Source organism: Bos grunniens, chromosome 7, assembly GCF_055505025.1.
Source record: "Bos grunniens cultivar Pamir isolate PY7600 chromosome 7, Bosgru_T2T1.0, whole genome shotgun sequence".
Lineage (NCBI taxonomy): Eukaryota > Metazoa > Chordata > Mammalia > Artiodactyla > Bovidae > Bos > Bos grunniens.
The window spans coordinates 56,077,893-56,104,463 of NC_141171.1; the positions used below are offsets into that span (position 1 = coordinate 56,077,893).

At 38.9% G+C, this 26,571-nt stretch overlaps 1 long non-coding RNA gene across 16 annotated transcripts in view; it reads left to right on the forward strand.

Annotated features, from left to right (window-relative positions):
- Positions 1 to 26,571, forward strand: part of LOC147369591 (uncharacterized) — a 676,540-nt gene that overhangs the window by 479,626 nt on the left and 170,343 nt on the right. For 5 of the 16 annotated variants that reach the window (XR_015168516.1, XR_015168514.1, XR_015168519.1 and 2 more), the window contains exon 5: positions 10,400 to 10,503. The exons of the other annotated variants lie outside the window; for them this stretch is intronic. This is a non-coding gene — a long non-coding RNA (uncharacterized LOC147369591). The remainder of the gene's footprint in view (positions 1 to 10,399; positions 10,504 to 26,571) is intronic. 16 annotated transcript variants of the gene reach the window in all.

Consider the following 26,571-nt stretch of genomic DNA (forward strand, 5'->3'; position numbering starts at 1 on the left):
AACCTAAAGTGACTAAACCTAAATTAAAAAAAAAAAAATTGGAGTATAATTGATTTGCAATGTTGTTAGTTTCTGCTGTATAGTAAAGTGAATCAGTTATACATATAAATATATCCTCTCTTTTTTAGATTCTTTTCCCATATAGGTCATTATAGAATACTGAATAGAGTTCCCTGTGCTATACAGTAGGCCCTTATTAGTTGTCTATTTTATATATAACAATAGGTATATGTGACTCTCTTTCTAAGTTTCCTTGTGTATAGTCCAATTGAAAAATAGTAAAAGCATATTCTGAGTCAGGAGTCAGTCAAAAATGTTTACTATGCAGCTATTTTATTATTTGCTGCTAGAATGAGTATATATCCCTACACAAAGATATATTAAAGTCTGTTACATCAAAAATGATGACATTCATCTTTACATCTTTAGGGTCTGGCTTCCTCTGGCACACTGTAGTGCTCAGTAATTTATAACTGAGCTACCACAGCTATCACAATTGTATTATTTTGGTATACATTTTGTTGCAGATTACTACTGACAACACTAACTTAAATCATTAGTATGTGTGTTTGTGTGCATGAATATATGTGTGCATTTGTCTGTGTGCACAAAATAGTTAAAAGCTCCTTACCTCTAGGAACTTACATTATATTTCAGGGAAGAAAACAATAAAAATAAGACATCATATAGTATGTTAGATAAATAGTAGGTAATAAATTATATTGCTGTTGTTCAGTCGGTCAGTTGTGTCTGACTCTTTGTGACCCCATGGACTGCAGCATGCCAGGCTTCTGTGTCCTTCTCCATCTCCTGAAGCTTGCTCAAACTCATGTCTTGAGTTGGTGATGCCATCCAACCATCTTGTCCTCTGTCGTCCCCTTCTTCTCCTGCCTTCACTCTTTCCCAGCATCAGAGTCTTTCCTAACAAGTCAGCTCTTTGCAGTAGGTGGTCAAAGTATTGGAGCTTCAGCTTCAGCATCAGTCATTCCAGTGAATAGTCAGGATTGATTTCCTTTAGGATTGACTGGTTTGATCTCCTTGCAATCCAAGGGACTCTCAAGAGTCTTCTCCAACACCACAGTTCAAAGAAATTTTATAGGTAAAAATAAAAGCAGCCAAAACATATAGGGAGTAATGAAGAGGAGGTTTCCATTTTAAACTGGGAAATCAGAGAAAACCTCACTAAGAAGGTGACATTTTAACAAAGATTTAAAAGAGATGAGTAAAGAAATTATATGAATTTATTGTAGGAACATTCTAGGCAGAGAACCAGTTAATGTGATATATGTAAGGCAAATCTAGAAATTCAAAGAAGAGATCCCTCTGGTGATAAATATGAGGAATTGTCAGCATATAAGTGGTATTTAAAACCAAGGGATGAAATGAGATAAACTAAGTAAGAAGTGAAATGGAGAAATCAAACATCCAAGGTATGGGGGAAGAGGTAAGGTTCCAATGTTAAGAGGAACAGGAGGAGAAACCAGCAGGAGTTGCAACTCAGATAGGAGGAATGTCAGGTAATAATGATGACAACATGCTTCATGGAAAAAGCAATAATGTAAAATGGTTATTCTGTCTATAATCTTCTCATACCAACCCATTTTCCATAATATAGCCAGAACAGTCCTCTTAAGCAAAAGTCCAATCATATTATATTCCTCTTTAAAATATCCACATTGCATATAAAATAAAATTCAGTCTTCCTAGCCTGGTTTATCAGGAGTGTCAGTGCACTGAATTCCAGTCATTTCTCCAATCTCATCTCTTACTACACCCTTCAGAGTTAATTCATTCAGAAAACTTGTTTAACACCTCTTGCATTCTCAGCACTGTCCTAGATACTGAGCAGAGAATATTGTAGAAGACATGGGAGGCTCCTGTCTTCATGGAATGGACAGTTTATTGGATTTGAAGGAAATATATGATTATATACATAAGTAAATGAAGTGGATACTAAGCTCCATGGGAATATGATCTGTCCTGTTCTCTGCTCTATCCCCAGCAACAAGAATGAGATCTTAAACATAGATGAGGTGGTCAGTTGATATTTGTTGAATGAATGACTGAATAAAGGAATTTCAGATGGCAATATGGAATATAAAGGATATGATATGAGAATTCACTGGTGGTTGAAAGCTGGTTATTTGGTTAGTGTGATCATGAAAGCCCAAGACCTCCCATTCTAATTTCCAGCCATTTGGAACGTCTTTCTGTTTGTCAAAGATAATATGTTCTGCATAGTCCCTGGGGTTTGGAACATCCTATTCTTTTTTTCCTAAAAAGCCTCTTGATGAAAGTCAAAGTGGAGAGTGAAAAAGTTGGCTTAAAGCTCAACATTCAGAAAACAAAGATCATGGCATCCGGTCCCATCACTTCATGGGAAATAGATGGGGAAACAGTGGAAACAGTGTCAGACTTTATTTTTCTGGGCTCCAAAATCACTACAGATGGTGACTGCAGCCATGAAATTAAAAGGCGCTTACTCCTTGGAAGGAAAGTTATGACCAACCTAGATAGCATATTCAAAAGCAGAGACATTACTTTGCCAACAAAGGTTCGTCTAGTCAAGGCTATGGTTTTTCCAGTGGTCATGTATGCATGTGAGACTTGGACTGTGAAGAAGGCTGAGCGCTGAAGAATTGATGCTTTTGAACTGTGGTGTTGGAGAAGACTCTTGAGAGTCCCTTGGACTGCAAGGAGATCCAACCAGTCCATTCTGAAGGAGATCAGCCCTGGGATTTCTTTGGAAGGAATGATGCTGAAGCTGAAACTCCAGTACTTTGGCCACCTCATGCGAAGAGTTGACTCATTGGAAAAGACTCTGATGCTGGGAGGGATTGGGGGCAAGAGGAGAAGGGGACGACAGAGGATGAGATGGCTGGATTGCATCACTGACTCAATGGACGTGAGCCTCAGTGAACTTCAGGAGTTGGTGATGGACAGGGAGGCCTGGCGTGCTGTGATTCATGGGGTCACAAAGAGTCAGACATGACTGAGTGACTGATCTGATCTGATTCTTTTTTTCCAGGGAGTATTCTTTCTCCCTAGCTGTAACATCAATTCTTTGCCTAGCCAATTATGGCATAACAGTTAAATAGTAAGCTTAGCTTTCAACTCCTCTGAAAAGCCTTCCCATGTCCATTCATTCCTTAAACTAAATTAGGTGCTTCTTGTAACTGCTCGAACATTCTGTGCTTAGTCTGATAGTAGCTCTTGTCTTGTATTTTCAGTGATACCCATATACAAAAGGAAATAGTAGGGAAGGAAGGAACCAGCTGTGATTAATTATGGCAAAAGTGTTTGTAGGTAATGCTCTTCCATGGCCTTTGGTAGCACAAAACATAGATGTTCTATGGATGGAGATATAGGCAGTCCTATTGTTTTCGCAATAGTTTGTGGATTTCAGGAAGTTTTTCTCCTTAATTGTCTATCACAAGCACCTAATTTGTTTGTTTTACTCTTTATTTATGTATTTATTTATCACCTTGTTTTACATCAGGTCTGACAGGAACAAGCACCAATATCCATCAGTAGCTGTAAAACCAGAACTGCAGCATCAGCTCATTGGAATTAATATCTCAATTTTAGAGAAAGAAAAGACTTCATCAATCCTCTTTCTTGGTTGTTTTTACGCTACTACGTCACACGACATTTTTGTCTGTTTGTTGTATTTTGGCTTGGTTTTATTTTCGGCTTTTAATGTCTGATGAATTCTTCTCCCTGATAAATGTGTACTTCTGCCTTATACACATAAAATTTTACATACAATTTCTAGAGAACCCTGAGGCTGCTTATGGCTGAGATCCCCTGATAGATCTCAACCTTTAACTATAAAAGGCAAGGAAACTTGGTTGTGCAACTCAGGGGTCTTTAAAGGAGGAAGGAACTTTTGGAGTGAAAGGTCATGCTGTCATTCTGGTTTATGAGAGGAGAGGGACACCCAGCCCCTACCCAGATGGTAAGAACAGTGAAGGATAATTGTGCAGTCTTAGCCAATCCTCACACCCTCCAGGGCTTCCCAAGTGGCTCGGTGGTAAAGAACCTGCCTGCCAATGCAGGAGACAAGTATTCAGTTCCTGGGTTGGGAAGGTTCCCTGGAGAAGGAAATTGCAATCCACTCCAGTATTCTTGCCTGGAGAATCCCATGGACAGAGGATCCTGGCAGGCTACAGTCCATGGGGTCACCAAGAGTGGGACACAACTGACTGACTAAACGTGCATGTACAACCTCCAATAGTAAAATCACCTTTAACAGATAAAATGAGTTTTCTGTTGAGTAAGAAAAGGGGTCCCATCAGTCCAGCCCCTGGGGAAACAAGTTTTCTGTTGAGTAAGAAAAGGGGTCCCATCATTCCAGCCACTGGAGAAACAAGTAAGGTGATGCAGCCTAGAACTGTAAGGCAAGCCTCCAAGATGCTCCTGGGAGTTCAGCCAGTCATGACAAGTTGATTTGACTATTGACCCACCTGCTGTATCAAACCACCAGGATCCATTCAATCACAGTATGAAATAATAAAATGGGAATTTAAAATAGTATGAAATATATGAGAACGTGACGCTACATTTACTAATACAGATGGTTTATGGTGTCACATTTAGCATTGTTTTGGTCCTGACAGCACCGTTTGCATTCATCATCTTAGCATAGGAAGATCAGAGATGAGGTATATAACCAAAACCTCAAGTACTCTGAATCGCTGCATTTGACTCTGTTTGGGATTTTTAAAGTGGCTTGCCTCTGAAAAGCATGAAAAGAAATGTGCTTTTTATTAAGAATTTTTGGCAAATAATTGCATTATTGGAGCACAGTCTTTTAGAGTCAGCACTTTGTATCCAATTACCAGTGAACGTAATGGATGGTTCCTCTGGCTTGTCATTTCTGCTCTGCAGGCACTTAAGATAATCCTCTGTAACTTTTCCGATTAAAGTGAATTTATTACTGGCAAAAAATATTCCTGGAATTGGATGCTCTCTTCAAATGAAGAACATGGTAAACATGCCAACTGGAAATTGGCTTTTCCCAAACTGCTTGTTCTCTCAAGCAGAAGAGGCCCTTAAAAAAAAAAAAAAAAAAGAGCAAAAGTATAATCAGCATAACCTGAATCTTTTGCCTAATTAGTGACAAATTGACTGGATTGAATTTGAGACTTGTCTTTTCCAGATATGTTTCTGCTACTGCCTTTCTGAATTTCCCATGGGAAGTCACCTAAACCTCTCAGGCTTTCTTGTTTTAGTTCAAATGTCCACTCTGTCTCTTATTATGGCATTCAAGTCACTCTAAACTTCAATTCTATTATTTTTAAGAAGAGAATAACACCTCTCTCAAAATGCTATGCAAATTTAATGAATCATGGATTAAAATACTTAAAACTGAAGCTAGCACAGAGCAGGCACTTGGATGATTATTGTTATTCTCTCTCAAATAAGTGAGAGTATGGAGAAGCAGACAGATGGATCAAACAAGAAGTCAGTTGAAATATTACTCAGTTTTCTACATTAGCACTGGTATTGTAATTTATTTCATCTCAAAATACTATTTTTCCTTTATTTGATTTGTTTTTTTAAACAAAGACATTCCCATTAAATATGGTTTAAATGTCATTGTTCTTTTTATGATAAAATATTCTCCTTTGTTGTTGTTTTATTTTGTAAATATATAATATCAAATGTTAGTTTTAAATTAAATCAGAGGAGTGAAGAAATAATTATCAATATTTTAGTACTGGACAAGAAAAAGCTCTGATTAGTATGGTAGTCAGAAAAATCTATGTCCTTATCTACAGAAATGAGTTTGAGCAAGCTCCGGGAGTTGGTGATGGACAGGGAAGCCTGCCGTACTGCAGTCCATGGGGTTGCAAATAGTTGGACACGTCTGAGTGACTGAACTGACTCACCACTCTAGTATTCTTGCCTGGAGAATTCCATGGACAGAGGAGTCTGGCAGACTACAGTCTATGGGGTTGCAAAGAGTTGGACACGATTGAGCAACTAATACACTCATGAAATTAAGATTGTTAATCAGTTGGTAAGGTATTTTTCCTGGGTCATCTAGGCAAGCCCAGTGTAACTGCAAGGGTCCTGAAAAGTAGAGAAATGAAATGGAAGTGGAGGTTAGAGAGATGGGGTATGTGAAAGACTAGACTCACCACTGCTCGCTTTGAAAATGGAGGAAGGAAATCATAGACCAAAGAAAATAGAATGCCTCCAGAATCTGGAAAAGAATAGGAAACAAATTCTCTCTTAGAGTCTCCAATAAAGGATGCAGCCCTGTGAACACCTTGATTTTAGTCCGGTGAGGTCTGCGTTGGTTTTCTGACCCACAGAGTTATAAGAAAGTAAATTTGTGTTGTGTAAAGCATTTGGTTTGTGGGAATTTGTTATTCCAGTTGTTGGCTGAAGTAAAATGCACAACTTGAAAGTTGCTATGTAAGTTTTATTTAGAGACCTTTCTGAAAACTATAGCCCTGGAGACAGCTTTTCAAGTATTTCTGAGGAACTGTTCCAAAGAGGTAAGGGAGAAGCGAGGATATACAGGAATTTTTTTTTGCTGGAAAAAAATGGAGTTGAACATCAAAAGATTACTCCTAATCATAGAAACAGACTCTCAAGTTAATGCTTTTAGTGCTTTTCTGTGTACGGGAAGCTATAAGAGTCTGGGTTCATTCAAATTATTCTTTAGGTATGCATCTTAGCTAACCATAATCATAATGCTTCGAATATTTCTCTACCCTGAATTTCCTTCATAGTGTACTTTTGGGGCTGTGTGTATGGGGGGTGGGGGGCAACTGAAGTGGCTGATGGTTTGATCCTTGTTTACTGGAATGGCAGGCACACAGTAAATGGAAACTAATACAACTAGCAATAATAATTGTCTTATTTGTATAAAACATATTTGCATAGGACTTATTTGTATAAGTTCACAAACATGTTTTCATATGTTTTTGAACACTGAGAGATACTCAGTTCTCCTGACGTGAATAGATAAGCCAGTGTTTCAAAGCAGTGAGGAGGCTATTTCAGTAAGCCTGGCTTGAACCTGGATATTGTGAATTAAATGTTTGTGTTCCTTCCAAATCTACATTTTGAAATCCTACCTCTCAATGTGATACTTGTTAGAAGATGGGTCCTTTGAGTGGTGATTATATCATGAGGTAGATCCCTCATGAATGGAATTTGTGCTTTATGAAAGAGATGCCAGAGAGCTCCCTAGCCCCTCTCACCATGTGAGGATATAATGACCCCTCTTCTTATCCCAGAAGAGGGGTCTCACCTGACCAGACTGGCACTCTGATCTCAGACTTCTTGCTTCTAGAACCTAGGGGAATAAATTCCTATTGCTTATAAGCTACCCAGACTGCTTACAACTCCTTGTTGTAGCAGCTCAAATGGACTAAGACACTGGGTCAGTGGAAATAACAGGATTTGATCATATTCTAGATGTATTTTGAAGTTAAAGTCATTTATTTTTGCTGGCACATGGACTGTGGACATAAAAAAAAGAAAGATAAAATATGACTGTGATATGTTGGACCTTACCATTAACTGAATGACCGGATGGAGCAGATCTGGGAAGAAGGAGAGAATTAGAAGTTTAATTTTAGACATATTACATTTGAAATGTCTAATAGGCATAAACAGAATTCAACTGGACAGTTGGATGTATAGTCTAGAGTTCTAATCTGAAATGGTATGAATTTAGGAATCATTAACATATCAGTGGTGTTGAAAGTCACAAGACTGGATGAGACTAACTGGGAGAGAATACATAGAGTAAAAAGATTCAGAATTGAGCTCTGAGGTGTGACAACTTTGAGAGCTGGGAGATAAAAAGAAATAGCCAAGAAGCCTCAGAAAATTTGCTGAAAGAGATAAAAGAACAAGAGGGAAGTGAAGTCAAGTGAAGATACTGGCAATTCATTCTTTTATGTTGCTTTTAAGTCACGTGATATGAGTAAAACTTGTAGACCTAAAGGTATCATTCTCCTATATCAGCATTTCTCAACTGAACCACAGCTGGTATTTTGGACCAGATAAGTTTTTGTTGTGGGGGTTTATCCTGGGCATTGCAGGATGTTTAGCAACATTGCTGGTCAACATGTACTAGATGTCAGTAACATGGCTCCAGTTGCGACAACCAGAAAGTTTTCAGACATTGGCAGGTTTACTTTTGGAGACAGAATGATTTCCAGTTGAGAACCATTGTTCTGTTCTGTGATTGTTAGTCACTCAGTTGTATGTGACTCTTTGTGACCCCATGGACTATAGCCTGCCAGGCTCCTCTATCCATGTAATTTTCCAGGCAAGAATACTAGAGCAGTTAGCTATTATCCTTCTCTGGGGGATCTTCCAACCCTTTTTTTTTTTTTTTTCTACAGTAAGCATTTATTGAGAAAAAGTGTTTCTAAAAATCTTAAGAGACTCAGTTCAAATGCAGTGTCCACTCAAAACTTCTCTAGACTTTCTAATTTGTACTCAAATAATCCCATGACTCCTCATGGAGACTTGGGAGGAATCTGTGGTATTGAGCACTTTATTTCTCTTCCACCCTGCATTTCCCCCCAACTCCATTCCCCATCTCTCCTCCAGGAAATCTGTCTCTGGTCAACAAGCACTATTTGTCAGTAACATGGTCCCAGTTGCGACAACCATAAAGTTTCCAGGCATTGGCAGATTTACTTTTGGAGACAGAATGATCTGAAAGTTGAGAACCACTGTTCTAAATATATTCTAATGTACCTTCTTCTTGTTTATTAGCTCCTGCTAAGATGTGAGCTCAGCAAGCTGGGAGAAGAAAATTCTTGGTGTTAATGCAGAGTTGGTTCTCTGTTAGGAAGGTAGGGACTCATCAACAGAATGTCAGCAGCCTTCCCTCTAGACAGAAGGGCAGACCATACATTTCATGGCTGAATTATCTTTCAATGATAGCTTGATTAGCATAATTTTCTACCAGGGCATCTCTGATCACTTCTCACAAAAACTGATTCTACCAACCTCTAGGGTAAAATGGAGGTTCTTTGGCTTGATTTTGTCAAGCAGTTGTCTAGACTCTGAAGTGCCTAATTAACTTTGTTTTCTTGATGTCTCTGTGCCTGGAGGACCAGAAACAGTTCCATGCCCTAGAGAAATAATTTTCTAGTGAGGTAATTAGAGGTACTGCCATCATACCATTGACCACTGGAGTAGAAAAAGTGAGGACACAGAAGTGCTTAAGGATTTTTGTCAATCTATTTATTAAAAGGATAAAATGGAAAAGAAAAAGAAGCAGATATATAAATAAGGAAGGAGGCACCACACAGCTCGAAATCCAAAGAAAATGCCTACATGCATGGGAGATATAGAAGATGATAATCATGACAATGATAATTATGTCTCATTCACACAACAACTGTTTATTTAGTGTCTCCTTGAGTGGTTCTTGTTGAGTGGTTCTGTTCCTAGTGTTTGAGAATATGATAGTAACAAAACAGAAATAAATTCTGTCCTCAAGATGCTTTCATTCTAGTGGGAGCTGTAATAAACAAAATAAGTTCTTGTCTTAGTCTGTTTTGGCTGCTGTATAAGAATACCATAGACTGGTGGCTCATAAACAACAGAAATTTATTTCTCACCATTCTGGAGGATGGAAAGTTTAAGAAGAAGATGCTGGTAAATTCAATGCCTGGTGAGAGCCTGCTTCCTGGTTCACCAATGACTAACTTCTCATCTTGTCTTCACATGGCAAAAAGAGCAAGGGATCTCTCTGAGTTCTCTTTTATAGGGGCACTTATCTCATCATGAGGACTCCACCCTCATGACCTGAAAGTGAAAGTGAAGTCGCTCAGTCATGTCCGACTCTTTGTGACCCCACAGACTGTAGCCTACCAGGCTCCTCTGTCCATGGGATTTTCCAGGCAATAGTATTGGAGTGGATTGCCCTTTCCTTCTCCAGGGGATCTTCCCAACCCAGGGCTTGAACCCGGGTCTCCCGCATTGTAGACAAATGCTTTACCATCTGAGTCCAAAGACCCCGCCTCCTAATGCCATTACATTGAACTTTAGATTTCAAATTATGAATTTCAGGAGGATGCAGATTTTTCGGTTTAAAGCAGTTACCAAGTGATAATGCTAGAGAGCAAACAAACAACAACAAAAAAAATGGTTGTGGAAGGAAGATGTAAAATACTGAAGAGGTTGATATTTTAGTGAGGATTACCAATAAAGGAGTTAAGAAATAGCATTCCAGAAATAGAGAATAGCAAGTTCATAAGGAAACATGCCTGGCATGTTGAAGGAACAGCAGGAAAAGCAGTACAGCTCAGAAATAAAATGGACAAAATGCAGTAGAATGTAATATAAGGTCAGAAAGTTAATGGGAAACCAGGTAAGATAAGATTTTAGTTCTTGGTTTGTTGTTTTTCAGTCGCCAAGTTGTATTCGACTCTTTAGAGCCCCATGGACTGCAGCACACCAGGCTCCTCTGTCTTCCACTGTCTCCTGGAGTTTGCTCAGATTCATGTCGATTGAGTAAGTGATGCTATCTCATTGCACTTTACTTTCAACAACAGATACATCCACAACTGAGAGTTGTTTCTGCTTTGGCTCAGCTGCCTCATTCTTACTGGGGCTCTTAGTGATTGCCCTCTGTTCTTCCCCAGTAGCATATTGGATACCTTCCAACCTCAGTTCAGTTCAGTTCCTCAGTCATGTCTGACTCTTTGTGACCCCGTGGACTGAAGCATGCCAGGGTTTTTCACTTTCCTCTTTAATTTTCATCAAGAGGCTCTTTAGTTCCTCTTTGCTTTCTGCCATTAGGGTGGTGCCATCTGCATATCTGAGATTATTGATATTTCTCCCTGCAATCTGGATTCCAGTTTGTGCTTCATCCAGTCTGGCATTTCCAGTGATGTACTCTGCATATCAATAACCTCAGATATGCAGATGACACCACCCTTATGGCCTAAAGCAAAGAGGAACTAAAGAGCCTTTTGATGAAAATTAAAGAGGAGAGTGAAAAAGTTGGCTTAAAACTCAACATTCAGAAAACTAAGATCATGGCATCTGGTTCCATCACTTCATGGCAAATAGATGGGGAAACAGTGGAAACAGTGACAGACTTTATTTTGGGGGGCTCCAAAATCACTACAGATGATGATTGCAGCCATGAAATTAAAGGACACTCGCTCCTTGGAAGAAAAGCTACGACCAACCTAGACAGCATATTAAAAAGCAGAGCTGTTACTTTGCCAACAAAGGTCCGTCTAGTCAAAGCTATGATTTTTCCAGTAGTCATGTATGGATGTAAGAGTTGGACTATACGGAAAGCTGAGCGCTGAAGAATTGATGCTTTTGAACTGTGGTGTTGGAGAAAAGTCTTGAGAGTCCTTTGGACTGCAAGGATGTCCAACCAGTCCATCCTAAAGGAAATCAGTCCTGAATATTCATTGGAAGGACTGCTGCTGAAGCTGAAACTCCAATACTTTGGCCACCTGATGCAAAGAGCTGACTCATTGGAAAAGACCCTGATGCTGGGAAAGATTGAAGGCAGGAGGAGAAGGGGATGACTGAGGATGAGATGGTTGGATGGCGTAACTGACTTGATGGACATGAGTTTGAGTAAGCTCCAGGAGTTGGTGATAGACGGGGAAGCCTGGAGTGCTGCATTTCATGGGGTTGCAAAGAGTCAACCATGATCGAGTGACTGAATTTAACTCTGCATATAATTTAAATAAGTGAGGTGACAATACCCAGCTTTGAGGTAGTCCTTTCTCAATTTGGAACCAGTCTCTTGTTCCATGTCCAATTTTAACTGTTGCTCTTGACCTGTGTACAGATTTCTCAGGAGGCAGGTAAGAAGGTCTAGTATTCCCATGTCTTTAAGAATCGTCCACAGTTCATTGTGATCCACACAAAGACTTTAGCATAGTCAATGAAGCAGAAGTAGATGTTTTTTTCTGAAATTCTCTTGCTTTTTCTGTGGTCCAACAGATGTTGGCAGTTTGATCTCTGGTTCCTCTGCCTTTTCTAAATACAGCTTAAACATCTGGAAGTTCATAGTTCATGAACTTTTGAAGCCTGGCTTGGAGAATTTTGAGCATTACTTTGCTCATGTGTGAGATGAGTGCAATTGTTTGGTACCTCGAACATTATTTGGCATTGCCTTTCTTTGGGATTGGAATGAAAACTGACCTTTGTCAGTCCTATGGCCACTGTTGAGTTTTCCCAATTTGCTGGCATATTGAGTACAGCACTTTCACAGCATCATCTTTTAGGGTTTGAAATAGCTCATCTGGAATTCAGTCATCTCCACTAGCTTTGTTTGCAGTGATGCTTCCTAAGGCCCACTTGACTTCCCACTCCAGGATGTCTGGCTCTAGATGAGTGGTCACATCATTGTAGTTATCTGCATCATAAAGATATTTTTTGTATAGTTCTTCTGTAAATTCCTGGTACCTCTTCTTAATATCTTCTGCTTCTGTTAGGTCCATGCCTTTTCTGTCCTTTATTGTGCCCATCTTTGCATGAAATGTTCCCTTGGTATCTCTAATTTTCTTGAAGAGATGCCTAGTCTTTCCTATTCTATTTTTACCTCTATTTCTTTGCATTGATCACTGAAGAAGACTTTATCTCTCCTTACTATTCTTTGGAACTCTGCATTCAGATGGGTATATCTTTCCTTTCCTCCTTATCTTTTGCTTGTCTCCTTTTCTCAGTATTTGTAAGGCCTCCTCAGACAATTATTTTGCCTTTTTGCATTTCTTCTTCTTGGTGATGGTTTTGATCACCAGTCCTATACATTATCAGGAACCTCTATGCATAGTTCTTCAGGCATTCTATGTATCAGATATAATCCCTTGAATCTATTTGTTACATCCACTGTATAATCATAAGGGATTTGATTTAGGTCATACCTGAATGGTCTAGTGGTGGCTTTTATTCTGAATAATACAGGAAGCCAGTGCAGGGTATTAAACAGAATGACGTGATTGTATTTTTAAAAGCTAATTCTTTCTGCTGTGTTGAGAGTAGACACTCGAGGAGTAAGAGTAGAAGCAAGACTAGTTGGAACTATTCCAGTAATCGAGGAGATAAAGGGTGGAGTATGAATCATACTGATGGCAGTTAGGATGGTATGAGATATACACATAGAAACACGTACAAAAGGTAAATAGTATATTGGGGCAAGCAAAAAATTTACAGATGTAATGACTGATGCCTGAGATTAGTTTTTAAATATTTTAGGGTAAAAACATGAGGGATACAAGAGTGAAAATTAACAAATGTTGATAAATATTGAGGTTGAACACTTTGTACATCAGAGATCATTATGCTCTTCCTTTTATTCTAGTGTAATTTTTAAATTGTCACAATAAAAAAATCTTTGCTAGAATATAATCTCTATGTTAACAGGTATCTTAGTTGCTTTGTTCATGGAAATATACCAAGTAAAATGAGCATGACATTGCATATGCTTAATAAATTTTTCTAAACGGCAAAATAAATTAAGGCACTATTTAGGAGAAAAATTTGCTGAATGCCAAGCACTTTGTATATCAGAATTAATTGGCAAAATGACCAGAAGCAGCTAATATCCAGGTGACAATTTTTATTGAAGTATGGTTGATTTACAATGTTGTATTATTTTCAGGTGTACAGCAAAGTGATTCAACATTTTTACAGTTTACCCTCCATTAAAAGTTATTACAAGATAATGGCTGTAATTCCTTGTGCTATACAATATATCCTAGTTACTTATTTATTTTAAACAGTAATTAGTATCACTTAATCAAATAGCCTAGTTTGCCAACCTCTCTCCTCTCCCCTTTAGTAACTACTAGTTTATTTTCTATATCTGTGATTCTGTTTATGTTTTGAATATATATCCACTTGTGTTATTTTTTAGATTTCACATGCAAGTTTTAACATACAGTATTTGTCTTTCTCTGTCTACTTATTTCACTAAGCATAATATTCTCTAGGTCCATCCACAAATGGCGGAATTTCCTTCTCTTTTAGTCTGAGTAATAGTCCATTGTACATGTATACAACCACATCTTTATCCATCTGTCTGTTAATGGCAATTTGGTTTGCTTCTATATCCTAGCTATTGTAAGTAATCCTACTATGAACATTGGTACATGTATCAGTTCAAATTAGTGTTTTTATTTTTTCTGGATATATACCCATGGGTGGAGTTCCTGAATTATATGGTAGTTCTATTTTCAGTTGTTTGAGGAACCTCCTAACTGTTTTTCATAGTCACTCTACAAATTAAGACTCCTGCAAATAGCCATTCTGAAGATAGATGTGGAGTAATATCCCATTGTTATTTTAGTTTTCATTCTCTAATAATAGTGATGTTGAGCATCTTTTTATGTACTTGTTAACCATCTGCATGTTTTCTCTGAAAAATGTCTATTTAGATCTTCTGTCCATTTTTTGTTTGGGTTTTTAAAAAATATTGAGTTGTATGTGCTATTTATATATTTTGATATTATCTCCCTTTGAACATATCATTTGCAAATATTTTCTCCCATTCCATAAGTTGTCTTTTCATTTTATAGATGGTTTCCTTTGCTGTGTTAAAGCTTTTAAGTTTAATTAGGTCCAACTTGTTTATTTTTGCTTCAATTTAATTTGCCTTGAGAGAGATATCTATAAAAACATCGCTACAATTTTTGTGAAAGAATGTTCTGCCCTTGTTCTCTTTTAGGAGTATTTTTAGTTTCAGGTCCTTCATAGGTATTTAAGTCACTTTGAATTTATTTTATTTTTTTCTTATTGCATATACACACACACACACACACACACACACACACACACACACACTGATTTCTTTATTTTTTTATTATTTTATTTTATTTTTTAACTTTACAATATTGTATTGGTTTTGCCACATATCAACATGACTCCACCACAGGTATACACGCGTTCCCCATCCTGAACCCTCCTCCCTCCTCCCTCCCCATACCATCCCTCTGGGTTGTCCCAGTGTACCAGTCCCAAGCATCCAGTATCATGCATCGAACCTGGACTGGCGACTCATTTCATATATGATATTATACATGTTTCAATGCCATTCTCCCAAATCATCCCACCCTCTCCCTGTCCCACAGAGTCCAAAGAATTGTTCTATACATCAGTGTTTCCTTTGCTGTCTCCTATACAGGGTTATCGGAGAAGGCAATGGCACCCCACTCCAGTACTCTTGCATGGAAAATCCCATGGACGGAGGAGCCTGGAAGGCTGAAGTCCATGGGGCTGCTAAGATTTGGGCATGACAGAGCGACTTCACTTTCAATTTTCACTTTCATGCATTGGAGAAAGAAATGGCAACCCACTCCAGTGTTCTTGCCTGGAGAATCCCAGGGATGGGGGAGCCTGGTGGGCTACCATCTATGGGATCACACAGAGTCGGACACGACTGAAGAGACTTAGCAGCAGCATACAGGGTTATTGTTACCATCTTTCTAAATTCCATATATATGTGTTAGTACACTGTGTTGGTGTTTTTCTTTCTGGCTTACTTCACTCTGTATAATAGGCTCCAGTTTCATCCACCTCATTAGAACTGATTCAAATGTATTCTTTTTAATGGCTGAGTAGTACTCCATTGTGTATATGTACCACAGCTTTCTTAGCCATTCATCTGCTGATGGACATCTAGGTTGCTTCCATGTCCTGGCTATTACAAACAGTGCTGCGATGAACATTGGGGTACACGTGTCTCTTTCAATTCTGGTTTCCTCAGTGTGTATGCCCAGCAGTGGGATTGCTGGGTCATAAGGCAGTTCTATTTCCAGTTTTTTAAGGAATCTCCACACTGTTCTCCATAGTGGCTGTACTCGTTTGCATTCCCACCAACAGTGTAAGAGGGTTCCCTTTTCTCCACACCCTCTCCAGCATTCATTGCTTGTAGACTTTTGGATCACAGCCATTCTGACTGGCGTGAAATGGTACCTCATAGTGGTTTTGATTTGCATTTCTCTGATAATGAGTGATGTTGAGCATCTTTTCATGTGTTTGTTAGCCATCTGTATGTCTTCTCTGGAGAAATGTCTGTTTAGTTCTTTGGCCCATTTCTTGATTGGGTCATTTATTTTTCTGGAATTGAGCTGTAGGTGTTGCTTGTATATTTTTGAGATGAGTTGTTTGTCAGTTGCTTCATTTGCTATTATTTTCTCCCATTCTGAAGGTTGTCTTTTCACCTTGCTTATAGTTTCCTTTGTTGTGCAGAAGCTTTTAAGTTTAATTAGGTCCCATAATCTTCTCTGTATCATTCCAATTTTAGTATATGTGCTGCCAAAGCGAGCACTTGAGTTTATTTTTGAATATGGTTTGAGGTAATGTTCTAATCTCACTTTCCATATACTTGTCCAATTTTCCCAGCACCACTTGCTGAAGAGACTATTCTTTCTCCACTGGATATTCTTGCCTCCTTTGTCATATATTAATTAACCATAGGTGTGGTATTTGGTCTCTCTATTCTGTTTCATTGAACCAATGTCTATTTTTGCACCAGTACTATGCTAATTTATTATGGTAGCTTTGTAGCATAGTTTGAATCTGGGAGTATTCTACCTCCAGATTTGTTCTTTTTACTCAAGATTGCTTTGGAAATTCAGGAGCTTTTGTGGTTTCATGTGAATTTTAGGATTGTTTGTTCTATTTCTGTTAGAAATGTAATGAGTATTTTGGTGGGGATTGCATTTAATCTGTAATTTGGGTAGTATGACCATTTTAACAATACTAATTCTTCTAATCTAAGTGCATATGATATATTTCCCTGTTAGTGAATCATTATCAGTCTCCTTCATCAGAGTCTTATAGTTTCCAGAGTATGGATCTGTCATATCCTTGGTTAAGTTTATTCATAAGTATTTTTTATGTGATTTTAAATGGGATTGTTTTTTAACTTTCCTTTATATTAATTCCTTATTGGAGTATGCTGCTACTGCTGCTGCTAAGTCGTTTCAGTCGTGTCTGACTCTGCGACCCCAGAGACAGCAGCCCACCAGGCTACCCTGTCCCTGGGATTCTCCAGGCAAGAACACTGGAGTGGGTTGCCATTTCCTTCTCCAATACATGAAAGTGAAAAGTGAAAGTGAAGTTGCTCAGTCGTGTCCAACTCCTAGCGACCCCATGGACTGCAGCCCACCAGGCCCCTCCATCCATGGGATTTTCCAGGCAAGAGTACTGGAATGGGGTGGCATTGCCTTCTCCATATTGGAGTATAGGAATGCAAAATTTCTGATCTTGTATCCTGCAACCTTGCTGAATTAATATATTCTAATAGTTTTTGTCTGGAGACGTTAGAATATATAGAGTACTGTGTCATCTGCAAGCAGTGACAGTTTTGACACTTTCCCTCCAATTAGGGATCCCCTGGTAGCTGAGCTGGTAAAGAATTCACCTGCAATGCAGGAGATCCGGTTCAATTCCTGGGTTGGGAAGATTCCCCTGGAGAAGAGATAGGCTACCCACTCCAATATTCTTGGGCTTCCCTGGTGGCTCAGCTGATAAAGAATCCACCTAAAATGTGGGAGACCTGGGTTCGATTCCTGGGTTGGGAAGATCCCCTGGAGAAGGGAATGGCTACCCACACCAGTATTCTGGCCTGGAAAATTCCATGGACTGTATAGTCCAAGGGATCGCAAAGTGTCAGACACAACTGAGTGACTTTCATTTTCACTCTAATTAGGATCCATTATATTTATTTTTCTTGTTTTATTATTGTGGCTTAGACTTCCAAGACTATGTTAAATAGAAGCAGCAAAAGTTGATATCCTTATTTCTCAATTTAGCAGGAAGGCTTTTGCTTTTCACCATTGAGTATTATGTTGGCTGTGGGTATGTCATAAATGGCCTTTATTGCACTGAGATATATTTGCTCTGTATCCATGTTGGTTAGAGCTATTATCATTAATGGATTTTGAATTTTGTCAAATGCTTTTCTTTCATCTATTAAAATGATCATGTGATTTTTATCTTTTTTAAAAATATGTGGTGTATCACATTGATTTGTGTGTATTGAACAATCCTTGTGACACTGGCATAAATCAAACTTGATCATGATGTATGATACTTTATATGTCTTGCTGGATTTGGTTTGCTTATATTTTGTTGAAGATTTTTGCATCTATACTCATCAAAGATAGTCTATAATTTTCTTTTCTTCCTTTTTCTTTGTCCATTTTTGATATTAGGAAAATGGGGCTTAGTCAAATGAATTTGAGTGTGCTCCCTACTGTTCAATTTTTTGAAATAGTTTAAGTAAGATGGGTATTAATTCCTTTTATGTTTGATAGAATTACTCTGTGAAACCATCTAGTTCTGCACATGGCTTGGTGGGGGTTTTTTAACTCCAAATTCAATTTCACTACTAGTTATCAAGTCTGTTCAGATTGTCTGTTTCTTCCTCATTCAGTTGGTAAGATTGTGTATCTCTAGAAATTTGGCCATTGCTTTTAAGTTGTCTAGGTTTCTTAGTACATAACTGTTCACAGGATTCTTTTATGGTCTTTTTGTATCTCTGGCATTGGTTATTACTTCTGTGCTTTTATTACTTATTTTGTTTATTTGGGTCCTCTTTCTTTGCTGCTGCTATTGCTGCTACTGCTAAGTCACTTCAATTATGTCCGACTCTGTGCGACCCCATAGATGGCAGCCCACCAGGCTCCACCGTCCCTGGGATTCTCCAGGCAAGAACACTGGAGTGGATTGTCATTTCCTTCTCCAATGCATGAAAGTGAAAAGTGAAAGTGAAGCCGCTCAGTCGTGTCTGACTCTCAGTGACACCATGAACTGCAGCCTACCCGGTTCCTCCGTCCATGGGATTCTCCAGGCAAGAGTAGTTTGCTCAGTTCAGTTCAGTTCAGTTGCTCAGTCATGTCCGACTCTTTGCAACCCCATGAATCGCAGCACGCAAGGCCTCCCTGTCCATCACCAACTCCCGGAGTTCACTCAGACTCACGTCCATTGAGTCAGTGATGCCATCCAGCCATCTCATCTTCTGTTGTCCCCTTCTCCTCCTGCCCCCAATCCCTCCCAGCATCAGAGACTTTTCCAATGAGTCAGCTCTTCGCATGAGGTGGCCAAAGTACTGGAGTTTCAGCTTTATCATCATTCCTTCCAAAGAAATCCCAGGGCTGATCTTCTTTAGAATGGACTGGTTGGATCTCCTTGCAGTCCAAGGGACTCTCAAGAGTCTTCCCCAACAGCACAGTTCAAAAGCATCAATTCTTCAGCGCTCAGCTTTCTTCACAGTCCAACTCTCACATCCATACATGACCACAGGAAAAACCATAGCCTTGACTAGACAGACCTTTGTTGCCAAAGTAATGTCTCTGCTTTTGAATATGCTATCTAGGTTGGTCATAACTTTCTTTCCAAAGAGTAAGTGTCTTAATTTCATGGCTGCAGTCATCTGCAGTGATTTTGGAGCCCCCCAAAATAAAGTCTGTCACTGTTTCCACTCTTTCCCCATCTATTTCCCACGAAGTGATGGGACCAGATGCCATGATCTTCGTTTTCTGAATGTTGAGCTTTAAGCCAACTTTTTCACTCTCCTCTTTCACTTTCATCAAGAGGCTTTTTAGTTCCTCTTCACTTTCTGCCACTGTTTGTCAATATGGAATATTCATTTTAACTTAGCAGCAACTGGTCAGAACTCAAGGGTAGGTTCCATTCAACTTGGGTAGATAATCTCCTTTCACTGGGGTCCTCACCTACTTCTTGTGCCTTAGCACTGAGGCCAAGTGTCAGCTGCCATATATCATGCCGCCAGGTTGCTTTATTATTTTTTTGTCCTCCAATATACCCAGCTTCTTGCACATATAATATTTATTAAATACTTACCACATGCCAACTACAGGTAATTATGTGAAGAACCTTCTCTCCATGAAGTTCTCAATCCTGTGGGAGAGATAAATACATAAATAACTGATTCAGTTACAGTAAAGGATATGTACTTCCACTAAATCTTATTTTGATATTATACTTTTTCCTGGATGTGGAAGCAAAATTAGAGGTCTTCACAGAGCAGGTGATATTTAAATAAGATTTTGCAGAAGACAGGAAATTAAGAAGTTGACATAAAACATTCTGGGAATACAAAAAATCAGAGCGACATGAAAATACATTTGAGACCTCTCAGTTCGTTGGACTTTTGTGTAAGGGGCTGAAAGGAATATTGAGCAACAAGGTAATGTGGTTAAACTTTGAATGTGGTCCTCAATGATTTTTGAATTGCTATTAGCAACTACCAGGGAAAATATTGTTGATAATTGAAATCCTGCATGCTTCAATATGTATGCATTTTTTCCTTTTCTTATAGTTTCCAAAACTTTTTTCCATTAAACGTCTTTTTGTACTTAAAAGCATTATTTTAGACAAAACATTTTTCTTCAAGATAAATTGCACTAATTTTATTTAATATTTTATTTTAAGACCTATTTTATATTTCTGAAATATCTTTTGTTCCTCAACCGTTCTGTATACTTGTAAGATTGATTGGTCTTATTCTATAGTATGATATTACTCAGATTATGGAGTCAATAGTCCTTAGTCCCTTTGATCTTGGACAAATTTGCTTCTCTTTCCTCCCTTTAGAATGGGCTTAATAAAATCTTCCCTACAGAATTGAAAGCATTAAATGTGATAAATGAAAATCATTTAGCACAGTGCCAAGAACTCATTGAAAAGTAATTGTCTGATTGTTGTTCTTAGTTACTGCTTGTTGTTACAGAACTTTTAGAGCAGAGGTACATCAAAACTTTAGTAGTACCTGAGACCCTAAGATGACTATGACACTCATTTAACTTGAGAGCATTTTTCAGCTTCTAAGTTGCCTAACATTTTTTTTTTAACTTTACAATATTGTATTGGTTTTGCCTAACATTTTTAACCCCAATTACTAGCTCTTTTTTTAAATCACCTCTTAGATTTGATATTTTCTTAGTATTATCTCAAAATACCTCCATCAGATTTATTGTCCATGCATTTCCTTTTCTTTTAAAAAAATATTAGGGCATTCAGGATATTTAAAGAATTTTAAAAAATTAACAAGAGAGACAATCCAATAGAAAATTGGGTAAAAAATAATCTCAAACAGGTAGCTCACCAAGAGTACAATTCAAATTGTTGATGAGAATATGAAGATGTGATCAACTTTGTTAGTCATCAGAGAAGTATAAATTAAAGCAATAGTGTGATTCTTGACCAACAACACACTAAATTGAACAGACAAAAATAGTAATATAATTAAAAGTATCAGTGAAGACATGAAGCATCCAGTTTTTATAAACTTCTGGTAGGACTGTAAATTGGTGTAATAATTCTAGAAAACTATTCAGCAATATGCATACATGCATGCTAAATTGCTTCAGTCATGTCTGACTCTTTGTGACCCTACGGACTCTAGCCCACCAGGCTCTTCTGCCCATTGGAATCTCCAGGCAAGAGTACTAGAGTGGGTTGCCATTCCCTTCTCCACAGGATCTTCCTGACCAAGGGATCAAACCTGCGTATCTTGTGTCTCTTGCATTGGCAGGCAGGTTCGTTACTACTAGCACCTCCTAGGAAGCCCTTTCAGCAGTATACACTAATGCTAAGTATGCACATAACATAGGACCAGCCATTCTATTTCTCTGTAAATATCCAATGGAAATGTGTCCGAGTTTTCACCAAAAGACATAGGTACCTTCTAACAGCAGTGTGTTTACAACACCGTAGACTGGACGCTTACCTGTCTATCAACATACAGTATAAATACAACAACAATGTGTAAATAGATTTTGGTACAAGTACCTAGTGAAATAACAAGTTACTCCATAACACTGAGTAAACAGCATTGAATATAAGCAAGCTGTAGAGGGCATGGATAGAGCAGGACTTTCAAAATGAGGAAGAAGAAGATGGATGGACCCTTTCCTAACAAAACAACAATTTTATTGATAAATTTTTTAAAAAATCATATGTCAGTAAAATGCACTAAGGGCACACAGCAAATGAAAAATAAGGCGTACACATAAAAGTCTACAAAAATCTCATGCCACTCTTTGGCATTTGAATCGTGTCTTTATGCTCCCCAGGTAGTATTTTGGAATTCCCACCCCAAGATGCTCTAGTTAAGTCAAGAAGACCTGAGCTCACTCTTCTCCATGTCCCTCTTGGAGGTTATATGTTCACCCTGGGAGGGGAAGGAATACTCTAACCCTTTCTGATCCCTACCCAGTGCTGTGTCACAGAAGATTTATTCCCAGAAAGCATGGCACAGGTGATCAGGTCTGCTTTCCCTAAATCAACTGTCACTTGTAAGACAGAAGCTCTATCACAGCATATCAGATGAAGAATAATGGCCTGTGCCATCTGAAACTCCAATACTTTGGCCACCTCATATGAAGAGTTGACTCATTGGAAAAGACTCTGATGCTGGGAGGGATTGGGGGCAAGAGGAAGAGGGGAACAGAGGATGAGATGGCTGGATGGCATCACTGACTCAATGGACGTGAGTCTGAGTGAACTCCGGGAGTTGGTGATGGACAGGGAGGCCTGGCGTGCTGCGATTCATGGGGTCGCAAAGAGTTGGACATGACTGAGCAACTGAACTGAACTTAACTGAAAGGCTCCATGATGTGGTCAGACACCCAGAGTCAGACATTCTGGAGGGTGAAGCCTTGGGAAGCATTGCTATTAATAAAGCTAGTGGATGTAATGCAATTCCAGTAGAACTATTCAAAGGACATTGCCATCAAAGTGTTGTATTCAATATGTCAGCAAATCTGGAAGACCCAGCAGTGGCCACAGAACTGGAAAAGGTCAATCCTCATCCCAGTTCCCAAGAAGAGTAGTACTAAAGAATATTCTAACCATTGGACAATTGCACTCATCTCCCATGCTAGTAAGGTCGTGCTTAAAGTCTTGCATGCGAGGCTTCAGCTTTATGAGAACCAAGAACTTCCAGATGTCCACGCTGAGTTTAGAAAAGGAAGAGGAACCAGATATCAAATTGCCAACATTTGCTGGATCATAGAGAAAGCAAGAGAATTCCAGAAAAACATCTACCTCTGTTTCATCGAGTACGCTAAAGCCTTTGACCGTGTGGATAGGCAGGAGAAATATCAACAACCTCAGCTATATGGATGATATCAATCTAATGGCAGAAAGCAAAGAGGAACTAAAGAGCCTCTTGATAAGGGTGAAGGAGGAGAGTGAAAGAGCCAGCTTAAAACTAAATATTAAAAAAAAATAAAACTAAGATCATGGCATTCAACCCCATTGCTGCTGCTGCTGCTGCTAGGTCGCTTCAGTCATGTCTGACTCTGTTCGACCCCAGAGATGGCAGCCTACCAGGCTCCCCCATCCCTGGGATTCTCCAGGCAAGAACACTGGAGTGGGTTGCCATTTCCTTCTCCAATGCATGAAAGTGAAAAGTGAAAGTGAAGTCATTTAGTCGTGTCTGACTCCTAGCGACCCCATGGACTAAAGCCTACCAGGTTCCTCTGTCCATGGGATTTTCCAGGCAAGAGTACTGGAGTGGGGTGCCATTGCCTTCTCCATCCAACCCCATTACTACATGGCAAATAGATGGGGAAAAGGTGGAAGTAGTGGCAGATTTCCTCTTCTTGGGCTCTAAAATAATTTCTGATGGTTACTGTAGCCAGGAAATCAGAAGACGATCACTTCTTGGCAGGAAAACTGTGACAAACCTATGCAGTGTGTTGAAAAGCAGAGACACTACTCTGCCAACAAAAGTCAGTATAGTCAAGGCTCTGGTCTTCCCAGTGGTCACATACAGTTGTGAGACCTGGACCATAAAGAAGGCAGAGTGCCAAAGAATTGTTGCCTTCAAACTGTGGTGCTAGAGAAGACTTCTGAAAGTCCCTTGTACAGCAAGGAGATCAAACAAGTCAATCTTACAGGAAATCAACCCTGAATACTCATTGGAAGGAGTGATGCTAAAGCTGAAGCTCTAGTATTTTGGTCATCTGATGCGAACAGCCAACTCGTTGGAAAAGTTCCTGATGCTGGGAAAGATTGAGGGCAGAACTGGATGGCATTACGGATGCAATGAACATGAACCTGGGCAAACTCCAGGAGATGGTGAAGGACAGAGAGGCCTGGCATGCTGTAGTCCATGGGGTTGCAAAAAGTCAGACACAACTGGGCAACTGAACAACAACAAAGGTTCCATGATGGGGGCTAAAGCTGAGACGTCCAGGGGCTGTCATCAGGTGGCCAAAGTCTTGGCGCTTCGGCTGTAGCATCAGCTATTCCAATGAATATTAAAGGTTGATTTCCTTCAGGATTGACTGGTTTGATCTCCTTGCTGTCCAAGAGACTCTCAATAGTCTCAGTTCAAAAGTATCAATTCTTCTTTGGCACTCAGTCTTCTTTGTGGTCCAAATTTCACATCAGTACCTGTGTTACACCTCCAGAGAAAGTAGGTGTCACCCCTGGAAATCATGTCCTTAGTTTCAGCTTTGATGCAGCGGTACTGGGTTTCTTCCCAGAATAAAAGTCAGGCCATGAGGAATAAGATCTCTCCATTTCTACCATAGTGGGCTGACTTTGACCTGGAGTAGAGTGTTGAGAATTCCATGACTAAAGATGGCATCAAAAAACACTGTAGTCTTGGCAGAAAGTAATTAAGAGGAGGATGTTGGCTCTATGACACAAGCAAAGCAGCAGAGCATCCAGACATTTAACAGACAGTAGTACTGGGGAATATAAAGCAAAGAACTCTCATAGGATCACAGACAACTTTAGGAGTCAGGACAGCTATCTGAGCTGCACACACAGGGGAGTGTGAAGAGCAGGAGGCAGCCAGAATTGAAAGCTCCAAAGAGAATCCATCAGAAGCCTCGCCCTCAGATTAGGTTTAAGTCTCTGAGCAAACACTGAACAATAAGCTACACAGAATTATAGGCACCTCCTAAAACTCCAGGCTTAAAAGTAAAATCACATTCACCCCTGGGGGTCTAGAAGACTGTGCTCATGTCAAAGGCCGTACCCTCTGAAGAGAAATCAGAGAGGGAGTCTTTAAACCACCAGTCCCCAACTGAACATGGGCGGGGAGAAAAACAATGCAAACTTCACATACTATGACAGCAGCTTCCAAGTCACACAGGCCTTCAGTGGTAAAGGGTGAAAATCTAACTGTTAAGGCAGCTGAGCTTGTTTGACTAGTAAGTGGTTTAAGCCAACCCAGGGGTAGCCCCTAGGTACTTAGACTAAAAGGAAGAAAAGAAAAAATAACCTGAGCATGAGTACTATAAAGAAAGTGAAAAGATAATCCTCAGGATTGGAGATGGTATTTGCAAATGATATATATTTCATGAGGGATTTGAATATCTTCTTACAACTCAATAATAAAAAGGCCAAAAAAAAAAAAAATCTGATTCAAAAGCAGGCAGGGCATTTAATGGACATTTATTCAAAAAAAAAAAAAAAGATATACAATTGGCAGAGAAGCACCTTAAAAGATGTTCAACATTACTAGTCATTAAGGACATGCAAATCAAAACTGTAATGAGATATTACTTTATACTCACTAGGATGACTATAATTTTAAAAATAGATAAATATTGATATAAAAAAAATTCGAACTCTCATACTTTGCCAGTGGGTAAGTAAAATGCTGCAGTCACTTTGTAAAATAATCTAGCAGTCCCTCAAGATAGTAAACATAAAATTATCATATGAACTAGCAATTCTATCTCTAGTTATATACCCAAGAGAATTGGCAACTTACATCCACACAAAATCTTATATAAGAATGTACATAGTAGCATTATCCAGAACAACCAAAGTGTGAAAACACCACAGATGGTCACCAAATAATAATTGGGAAAAGCATGGAATTTCCACATAGTAGAATATCTGACAATAAAACAGGATGCCAAAGTAGCCAGTTACAAAGGACCCTTTATTGTTGATTCCATCTATGTGAATGTCCATAATAGGCAAATAACTTGTTTCTATAGACACGTAAGGTGTATGAGTGATTGCCTAGAAGCAGAGAGTGGGTTTGGGAGAGACTGCTAACAGAGTTTCTTCTTGAAGGGACAAATATGTTCTGAAAGTGGCTTGTGGTGACAGTTACACAATCCTGGAAATGTACTACAATCATTGAATTATATATATACTTTAAATCACTAAATTGTATAGTATGTGAATTATACCTCAGGAGAGCTTTTTAAAATGTAAAATAAACCATGATTGTGTTGCTAAATCACAAAATAATGATGTTAGGGGAAAAATCCAGTCATATTAAAGATACATATAGAGTAATTCCTTTTACAGATAAAAAGGGAAAAGATAAAGCTAGGGTATGTTGTTAAAAGTCAGGATAGTGGTAGGCATAGGGTAGTGACAAAATGGAAGTAGGAAGGATGATTTGGGAAGGCTAAAAATATTCTTTTTAAAAAAAATCTAAATGCTGGTTACATAAGCCTATTCAATTTATGAAACTCCATCAACTCCATCTATGAGATACATATTTTATGCTTGCACATTGTACTTTAATAAACTTTTAAAATAAAATTATAGTAATTATAAGGGTTTCCCAGGTGGTGGTAGTGGTTAGGAACCTAC